General features: G+C 57.3%; 1 non-coding gene across 1 annotated transcript; it reads right to left on the reverse strand.

Moving 5' to 3' along the window:
• Positions 1-9,341: 9,341 nt before the first annotated feature.
• On the reverse strand, positions 9,342-9,445 carry LOC129150819 (U6 spliceosomal RNA). Its single transcript, XR_008557564.1, has one exon. It is a non-coding gene; the product is annotated as a U6 spliceosomal RNA (small nuclear RNA).
• Positions 9,446-9,678: the final 233 nt, after the last annotated feature.

The raw sequence follows: 9,678 nt of genomic DNA on the forward strand, positions 1-9,678 counted from the left end.
CCCGGGGGCCAGGAAGGGAGGTGGGCCGCATAGCTCCCCGTGCCTGCGAATTGGGAGGGGCGGAGGCAGCCAGGGAGGGACAGTGACGGGAGGGCCGTGGTCAGCTGCACTTCCGCCCCCAACCCAGAGGGCAGGCCCTGTCCTCTGCAAGGGCCTTCGACTCCCATTTCTGAGGAGACGTCTTCAAGCCGTGTCTCGGGGACCACAGGGACTCTGGAAGCCGGAGCCCCTGAGTCCCATTCGTGGAAAACCAAGCTCGGGAGGGAAGGCGTCTCAGTTCCCCAAATAGTCGATGGCGTCTCGTTGGAATTGTGGACGTGTCCCAGCAGGCTTGGGCATCCACAGAAAGTAATGGCCACTGCTAACTCACATTGTGTTAAATATGCACTAACCTTCTCATTGAGTGCGATGTCTTGGTCGGATTTTTTTTAAATGAAAGTAGAAATATTTATCCCACAGAAAAATGATCGGGACAATTGTAAGGTCATTCCCCAAACAGTTATTTCCCCTAATGTCTGAAGCTCCAGAATTGAGCCTATTCCTGGGGGAGTTGTAGAGTGTGTGTGTGTGTGTGTGTGTGTGTGTGTGTGTGTTAGGGGGACATTTATGAACACAGGAGGGGGGGGGCGCTCTGGGAGGAAGGGAGGCGGGTCTTGGAGTGGAGGGAGAGAGTGTCCTAAGCGGGAGGCGCAGCAAAGCCCCTGAGAGGTGAGGGCTCCGCCTGTGTGTGGCCGAGAGGAGGCTCACGCAGGACCCAGGGAGCGCCCAGGAAGGTGGATGAGAGGGCAGGGGCCTGGGGGAGAGAGGAGCCGGTCCTGGAGAGTCGGGTTAAGGCTTTTGGTTTTCCTCCTAAGTTCCGTGTCTGGTAACTCTTCTCACAGTGCTCAGCCCTGGACCTGCCAGGGTGGGCACTGAATCAAACCCTGCTGGGTTGTAACCATCTCAGCACATTCCCGGACAAAGCTAACCCAGCCAGGCATTCCAGAGGCAGGAACAGGGAGGTTTGGGTACTTAAACCACCACCTGACTGCTGAGCGGAGAAAAGCAGGAACCGGCAGAGGAGACGGCACCCGTCCGGCCAGCAGGCGATGGGGAGCAGTGGCGAACCTCAGACAGAGCTCTGGGGGGCTGGCCGGCGGCAGGCTGGCATCGTGGACCCGCGCCCACGGAGCGTTACCAGAGCTGCTGAGAGGTCATGGCAGGTGTTTTGCAAACCCTGTGTGAGAGGCAGGTTTTATAGGCTCTGCCCGGCTGGGCAACCTCAGGGAAGTGACTCTGCCTCTCCGAGACTGGGTGTTAAACAGGCCAGCGGGGTGGCAGAGGGCACCACACATCCCACCGGGGAAGCTGGGCAGTGTGTTCAAGCGGGAGGAGTCCAGCGTGGCTCCACACGGGGCCGTCTGGGCCCCTGAAGCAACCTTCTCCCCGGGCCAGAGCGGGGAAGTCACGTGGGTGGCTCTTCCCAGCAGCTTACCACAGTGTCCCACCCCCACCCGCCCCGCTGACCTCACCATGCCACTGAGCGCTGCCTCGGGGACTCACCTGAAACACATCTGCAAGCAAAGCGGCTCCTCCCTGCGCGTTCCAATAGTGAGAACGCAGCGATCACTAGCTGCCCAGCCCCGCAGAGGGTACAACACGGGGTGCACAGCTGTGGGAGGGAACAGAATACAGACATTAACCTGACGTTCACAGCGAACTTCTCACCAGAGGCGGGGACAGCGGTGGGCAGTGAGGACAAAGCTGGGATCGCAGCAGTACAGTCCACACGGAGCTAAGAACCCGGGCTCCGGCTTCCTACCTTGTGTGAGCCTTTGTGCACCTCTTGGCGCTGCAGTTAAGACACCTGTAAAGCGAGGGGATGCTGCCTCCCGCCCATGGCCAGAGCCGGGGAGCGAATGGCGCAGGACGCCAGGGGCGCCCGGAACTCGGGGAAGGTGCCGCCGGAGCAGTCACACGAAGCCACCGACTACCCGCGTGAGGAAGGGGAACACCCCAGCGGGGTCTCTGGGCACATGATTCTCTCGCTGTCTTACCTCAATCTCTAAAGAGCATAACTCACTTTTAAAGGGGACTAAATAGCCTTATTCTTGTTGAATGTAAATGTTTGACAGAGGCCCTGGCCCCGCCTGACATCCAGGGAGGGCATGTGCCTGGCCCGGGGCTGCCCACCTGCACACCCCTCCACAGGCACCCTGCCCCGTGCAGGGGGCACGGCATCCCTCCCAGAGGCGGCGGGTCCCGGAAGGCAGTGAGTGATGCTCCCTGGGCCCCACGCTCAGGGCGGAGGTGGTCCTCCCTCTGAAGCGCCGAGTGAGTGCCTTGTGAGTGCCTTGTGCTGGGCACTTGGATGACTAACCCCGCCGAAGCCCCTCCAGGCCTCTGGTCCTACCAGGGGGCGGCAGGAGCTGCTGGGGCCAGACCCCTGACTCGGGGGCTAACAGCTCCTCTCCGACCCTCTCTGTGACCCAGGCCGGCTAGCTCTGCCCAAAGACAGGTCACCTTCCATGACCACATGCCCTGGCAAACGTAGGCAGTTATCACAGGCCTGTACTGAGCCCACTGCCTCCGCCATGGTTACTGTGTGGCCTTGGCCAAGTCACCTAACCTCTCTGTGCCTCATTTCCTCTTCTGTGAGATGGAGACTGAACCAGGCCCTCCCACACAAGTTTGTTGAGAGAGTCAGTACCCATAAGCAGAGCGCCCCTCCCCCTCGGCTCCTCTCTGCACAGCTTTCTCCTTTGGCAAGGAGCCCCAGCGCCCAGTGTGGCCACTCCTGGACCCAACATGCAGCTGCTCTCCCCCCCACCCCCCACCCCTCGTCCACCCCTTCCTCAGATTCCAGGCGCCGGTGTGCCCGCCGAGGGCTGTGCCCTGCCACCAGAGGCAGAAGGCAGCGTGCATGATACCAGGGTGCATTGTGCACACACCATGGGGACCACAGCAGCCTAAGCACCGGTAGGAACTGAGGATACATGGAGTTGAGGGGTCTGACAAGGGACCCCGGGCATCCCTGAGCGCTCTCCACATCGGCAACTGGCTCTCTTGCCTCACCCCAGACGGACGCTGGAGGGCCAGACAGGCTCGAGGCCTGGGGTTGGCCAGAGGGGCGGGGGGAGGTGGCAGAAAGGACCCAGTCCAGGGTCCAGCCAAGTGGGTGTGGCTTACCCCTCGCTCTGCCGCCTCTCAGCGCTGGGTCCCGAACCACCGCCTCAGCGCTGGGTCCCGAACCACCGCCTCAGCGCTGGGTCCCGAACCACCGCCTCAGCGCTGGGTCCCGAACCACCGCCTCAGCGCTGGGTCCCTCCTCTGCAAGGATGAGCAGCCGCAGAGCACTCAGGCTCCTTGGGAAAGAAGGGGCCGGGGGAGGCCGCGGACAGTGCTCAGAGCACTGAGGCTGTTGACGGCCAGCACTTGCCTGAAATCCGCACGGAGCGCCGGGCAGACGTGCTCGAGCTGCCTCACAGGCCTGCCGCTCGCGTTAAACCTCACAAGCCAGGAGCTGCTGGCATGCTGGCTCTGCTCAGGCACAGGAAGCCTGCAGCCACCTCGTAAGGTCACAGCGATGGAAGCCTGGGAGTTAGGACTCGACCCGGTTTGCCAAGTCCTGAGCCAGGAAACCCTCCCCGTCCGCCCCCTGACTGCCCCCCCCCCCTCACTCTCCAGCCACCCACAGCTATCTGTTGTGTGGCTTCCTGAGGTGCAGAGTCCGGGCCTCCTGTGTCTGCAGGACCACCTGTGGGCTCGCTCTGACACCAGAACACACACCCGGGGGAGCCCTGAGCACCAGGAACCCCGGGGAAGGGAGACTGTCACTCAGTCCCCTTCATTTATCCTGCCAATCAAGTAAGATTTCAACTGGAGAGCTGGTGGGAGGAAATGCCAAAGCAGGCATGGCCTGGGCAGAGGCCTGGGGCTGGACAGGGCACGTGGTTCCAGATGGGGTGAGGAGCCCGGGCGGCCAGAGCGGAGAATTCAGGAGCGGGAAATCACAGGGGAAAGGTGGCCGGCCGGGGCCAGGCGAAGGCGGGCAGGCTTATCTGTGCATCTGACCTGCTCCTGCAACCCTGCCCCAGCCCTGGCGGCCCTGCCCTCGGGGGCAGGAATGGTTTTGTGGAACTTCTTACTATCTTCTCTTAGGCACAAAACAGCATTTCACCTGCCCGCTGGCAGGACAGGCTGCATGATAAGAAATCCAGGAAGTGAGCAAACTTGGAGGCTTGGACATGCCCCAGGCCTGTGCCAGAACCAACAGAGCCGGGTGTGGGGCGGAAAGGTCCTGTCCCGGGCAAACACCGCCCTTCGCCAAGTAGGAATTGTTTTTGCCGAGGCCTGTGTGCTCGGTGGGCGAGAGAAGCCCCTCGAGCACGCACCCCACCCCAGCTCTGGCATCGGCTCTTACTAACGGCGCCCCGAGGGCCGGGGAATGGAGCGGGACTTTCACGGCCATTAATGAAAGATACAAAACTTATTGCAAAAAATAATAGCACTAACGAGTAGTCTTCCCGCTGCCCCCCAGCTTTGCCAGCACAGTGTCACTGAGAGGCGAGCATGAGCGGCCTCCTGCCGGGGACGCGGAGGAACGGCAGCGCCTAAGGGACGGCAGAGGGCCGGGCGGTGGAGCCAGGCCAGGCTGCGCTCACCGGGAGCCTGAGGCGGGCCCTCTGGGCTCTGAGAGCCTCCATTCCCACACAGGGACAAGGACGATGGCAGACGCTAGCCACAGGGCCCGGGCCCCAGGGGGAGAAGTGCCTGAGAGCCCTTAGCCATGAGCCTGGCCTGTCGTAGTCTCTGATAAATCAGGCTCCTGCCTCCATCCAGGCACCACACCGGTCTCCAGCCGCCAGCACCCCACAGAGAGGCCGCGCAGAAGGAGGGCACCTTCATGAGCCGCTGTCATCGGACAAGGAAACACACCCGCCTGTGACTCCACACCCGTGCACGGCGCCCGCGAGCGAGAGCGGCCCCTGTGGGAAGGCCCGGCCGCCGCGGCCCTGCCAGACGGCACAGGCAGCTCCTTTGTAAACAGCAATAAAGTAATTTAGTGCGAATGATGAAATCTATGCCCTGCAGTGCTCGTTATTAATAGGAATTAAATGTATTTTAGGTAACAAAACAGTGAGTAATGTGGGCAATGAACACAGCGTGCGAGCCTGACCCGCGGGCCTGAGTGACAGGCGTCCCTGGCTCACACTGGCCCTGGAGAACAGGCCGTGCCCCTGCAGCGTGGCCCCCTCTGGGGCCGCAGGTTGGTGAGTCATTGCAGGGCTCTGAAGGCTGGCACCGGAGTCAGGCCTCCTGTCACCCACCAGCCCCGGGCCCCGGGCCCCAGGCTCTGGCATCGCTGACGATGTAAAAGCCTCTCTCCACTCTGACACTCTCACAGGCTCCTCCTCAGGGCCAGGTGTTCTGTGCACTCCTTCCAGCCCTCCACATCGGCAACCCGCCTGCACCCTGCCATCCCCTAGAGCTAGAGCTCGGCCCAGAGGGAAACCCCTGGAAGCTCACATGCAGTTACGTATGCCTGTGTACCTGTGCATACACAGGTCTCTCAAGCACACACGTGTGTGCACACACGAGCCCTGCATGCACACAGATACACACTGAGCAGCACCTGCTAGGAGAGGAGTCTGATCCTGGGGAGCAATCAGAGGAAACCGTTCGGCCAGAGAGAATGGACAGCTCTCTGCTCCCCGTTTGCCCCAACCTTTGAAGTCAACCTCCATTCCCACCACTGCCCCCCTGCGCCCTGCACCAGCTACACAGACTCGAACCCCTGCAGGCCTTTGTGCCATCATCTCCTTTGGCCTGTCTTCTCGAGGCGTCATCATCATCTCTCTGTGCAGCAGAAGCTAACCAGAGCTCCCGTGGTATGGAGGGGCTGCAGTGTGCTGCTGTAACGATAACCCCCCAAGTTCTGGTTGGTTTTGACAGGCAGCGTGGCCTCTGCTCACACGGCCAGGCAGGGACCCCGCTGCCAGCAGCATCACCATCCTGTGTCTTCATCAGCTACAACATCCTCGGTGACTGTGGCAGCTAGAGGAAGTGTCACCTGCCTTCACATCGCATTGGCCAGGGTAGCCACTTAGTGCCACCTCACTGCTAGGGGACAAGGAAACGTGGCCCTCTGCCATTGCATTCACCTCCTGTTGATGTTGTAATAAATTAACACAAACATAATGGCTTAAAGCAACACACATTTAGTCTTTTACAGTCCTAGAAGCCAGAAGTCCAAAGTGAATCTCAGGGACTAAAATCAAGCTGTCAGGAGGGCTGGTTCCTTTTGAAGGCTCAGGGACACCCACATTCCTTGGCTCATGGCCTCTTCCCTCTATCTTCAATACCTGCAGAATAACACCTTCTCTCCTCTCTGGCTTCCTTCCTCCCTCTTAGAAGGATCTTTGTGTCCACCTGGAAATTCAGGATAATTGCCCATCTTAAAATTCTTCGCTTAATGACATCATGTAAGGGGACGGTCACGGATTTGAGAGTTCAGGCATGACCATCCCCTGCCCACCCCAGTGTTCCAGAAATGAGCTAGGACATAGGGCTTTGAGATACCCAGCATGGCCTCGGCCACTCAGCTCTCCGTCCCTGTGCTGTCACTGCCCCACGGCTTCTCTCAAGAAATAGGTGAGCTCTTAAAGGGCAGAGGCTGGCCAAGAGCACCTCTGCCCAGCAGGTACCTGGAACACATCAGGGGCCTGGCAACGTTGACAGGAAGGGAAGGAGAAAGGAACATATGAATGAATTTGGCAAGATCAAGAGGTGCATGAGGAGAGAAAAAGTAGGCGGATACAAATGAATCTAGAGCCATGACAGCACACACAGCCAATCAGGGAAGTAAATGTCCCTGCAGTGGGCGTTCAGCATGAAGGGGCACTTCATGCCCAGACATGGAGGAATGGTGAGAAACGGTGAGTGGGAGAAGTTAGGAAAGAAAGGGCAGGAGGAGGTGGGAGGCAGGCACTGCACGGGGCACCTCCAGGGGCCTGGCAGGCGGTCTCCACAGCAGCCCTGCACGCGATGCAACGCGGATGAGGGGACTGGGACGCAGGAAAGACAGGCCCCTGATCCAAATTCACAGGCTGGACAGCGGCTGTTCAGGAATTTACAGCCTGTTGGACTGGTTGTGAAACCAGGTGCCATCCAGGACACCGAGCTCCATGCCAAGTTTTGCCACACTTGCAGTGGGCTGTGTCCCCACCTCTTCAGGTCTCAGGGCACTGGGGCTCAGGAAGGAGGTGAAACGATGGGGTTGGGCAGGACGAGCTCCAAGCTCCCCTGAGGCCCCGCCTCCTTGCGTCCCGGGGTAGATCTAGTCTATCAGGTCAGGCTTCCTAGAGGGGATGGGGGTCTGAAGTTCTTCCCACGGACAACAGACACACAGTTCCTTTTATGTTGCCAAGAGACGATCCAGGGCAAGGAGGGAGAGGCCCGCGGCAGAGATGACTCCATGCCCCAAAAATGAGAATCACAGCAGCCCACAGGATTGTGCAAGCTGCCCGCAAGGCTCCCGGTCGGCCCTGCCTGGAGAAGGGCTGTTCACACTCCCCGCGGCTGGGCTTCCAGTTAACTCCGCTGCCTGCACAGCTCGCCGGACTTCCAGGAGCGGCTGTGTGCGGATGATAGGACAGCCTCACCAGCCCTTTATCTCACACGCCAGATGCCTATTAGTTCATTGATTCATTCGCTCACTCACTCATTCATGTACTTGTTTATTCCCCCATTCATTCCCCGAGTGTTTGCCAGGCATTGTGCAAGGCGCTGGGGATATGGAGGTAAACAGGAGATCGTCCTGATGAGCCTCCAGGATCGAGAACCTCGAAGGACAGCGAGGCACTAAATATAGATAATGATCCTCCAGCCGGGCTGGAGCAATGGGAAAGGTATGTGCCTGGAGTTCAGGGAACACCGGCCAGGGACTTTGGCATCTCAATATGGAAATATTTAACTCCTAGTTTAAAATAGCAAACAAGATAACGCTATACTCAATTACCTTAATTTTTCGCATAAATGTAGATCTATGCGAATGTCCCGTTTATTACATTCCACTTAGGGCCTGGCCAGGAAAAGCACCTCGGTCGGTCGTTCAGCACTCGCTGCCTCGGGGTCACGCCGAGGTCCCTGAGTGTGCACGGTCTGCAGGCGGCGCCGTGGGCGGCGGCCCAGAGGCAGCCCTCCTCCAGTGGGCATGCTCCTTGGTATCCAGTGGCTGCTGAGCTGCCAGGTTTGGGGCTCAGGACACGGGGTGGGGGTGTGCTTTGACTCGTTTCCATGGACGGTGTGCCCTTGCTATGGAGGGGCCCCATCCCACCGCTGGGACTTGGGAGCCCTTCCAAGCGGCCAGAACCCTTCCCCCTTCCTACTCAGACTCTCCCCCATCCCACTCCCTTTGGGGACTGCCTGCGCAATTTCTTTCCTGATGGTCCTTTTTCCCAAAGGACAGTGCCTGTCAGGAGCTTCGGGTTGGGTTGTGCAAAGGCCCCTGGGGTCAGGGCGCAGGCAAGGGTCACCTACACATCTGGGACTTTGAGAGGGAAAATGCAGGGGAGAAAAGGCAAATTCAGATTTCAATAAATTACCTGTCCTGCACAGTCCTTTTATTTATCACTTCTTCAGGCTTATTTCCAGAAACAAAGCCGAAAGATCAGCACATTTTATTTACTTTTTATTATTTTATTTATTTTTAATTTTATTTTTCAATTACAGTCACATTCAACATTATTTTGTGTTAGTTTTAGGTGTACAGCATAGTGGTCAGACAATCATATGCTTTACAAAGTGTTCCCCCGATATTTCTAGGACCCACCTGGCACCACACATAGTTATTACAATATTATTGTCTACTAGAGGCCTGATGCACCAAATTCATGCAAGAGTAGGCCTTCTTTCCCCGGCTGCCCGCACCGGCTTCCCTCTGGCACCCAGAACCCGGGCTTCCCCTTCCGGATGTCTGGTTTAATTAGCATATTACGCTTTTATTATCATAGATGTTCCCTAGGCTGTACTTTACACCCCCATGACTATCTGTAAGTAACTATTTGTACTTAATCCCTTCACCGTTTCATCCAGTCTCCAACTCCCCTCCCCTTTGGAGCCCATCAGTCTGTTCTCTGTATCAGTGAGTCTGTTTCTATTCTGTTTGTTTATGTTGTTCTTTAGATTCCACATATAAATAAAAGCATATGGTATTTGTCTTTCTCAGACTTATTTCACTTAGTATAATACCCTCTAGGTCCATCCATGCTGTCTTAAAAGGTAAGATTCTGTTCTTTTTTATGGCTGAGTAATATTCCATTGTATATGTGCACCACAGCATTTTAATTCACTGCCCATTGGAAAATATGGAGCACTTCAGGAATTTGTTTGTCATCCTTGCACAGGGGCCGGGCCAACCTCCTCTGCATCGTTCCTTAGTATACCATGTGCTGCACAGGTCAGCACATTTTAAAGAACTTACTCTCACCAGCAGTGCGTGCACATTGTCGATTTCACCACACCATCACCAGCATCAAGTGTCAATATGCTTTATTTTAAACCTCTGACAATTTTATAAGCAAAGGAATTTTATTTTCAGTATGTTTGCCTCCCTTTGGCTACCCGTGTTGCTCATGTGTTTTAGCAGTGTGTGTTATTTGCAATGCTTCTTTTAAACACAGAAATTCCTGGGTAAGT

Source organism: Eptesicus fuscus, chromosome 11 (assembly GCF_027574615.1).
Source record: "Eptesicus fuscus isolate TK198812 chromosome 11, DD_ASM_mEF_20220401, whole genome shotgun sequence".
NCBI classification, from domain to species: domain Eukaryota; kingdom Metazoa; phylum Chordata; class Mammalia; order Chiroptera; family Vespertilionidae; genus Eptesicus; species Eptesicus fuscus.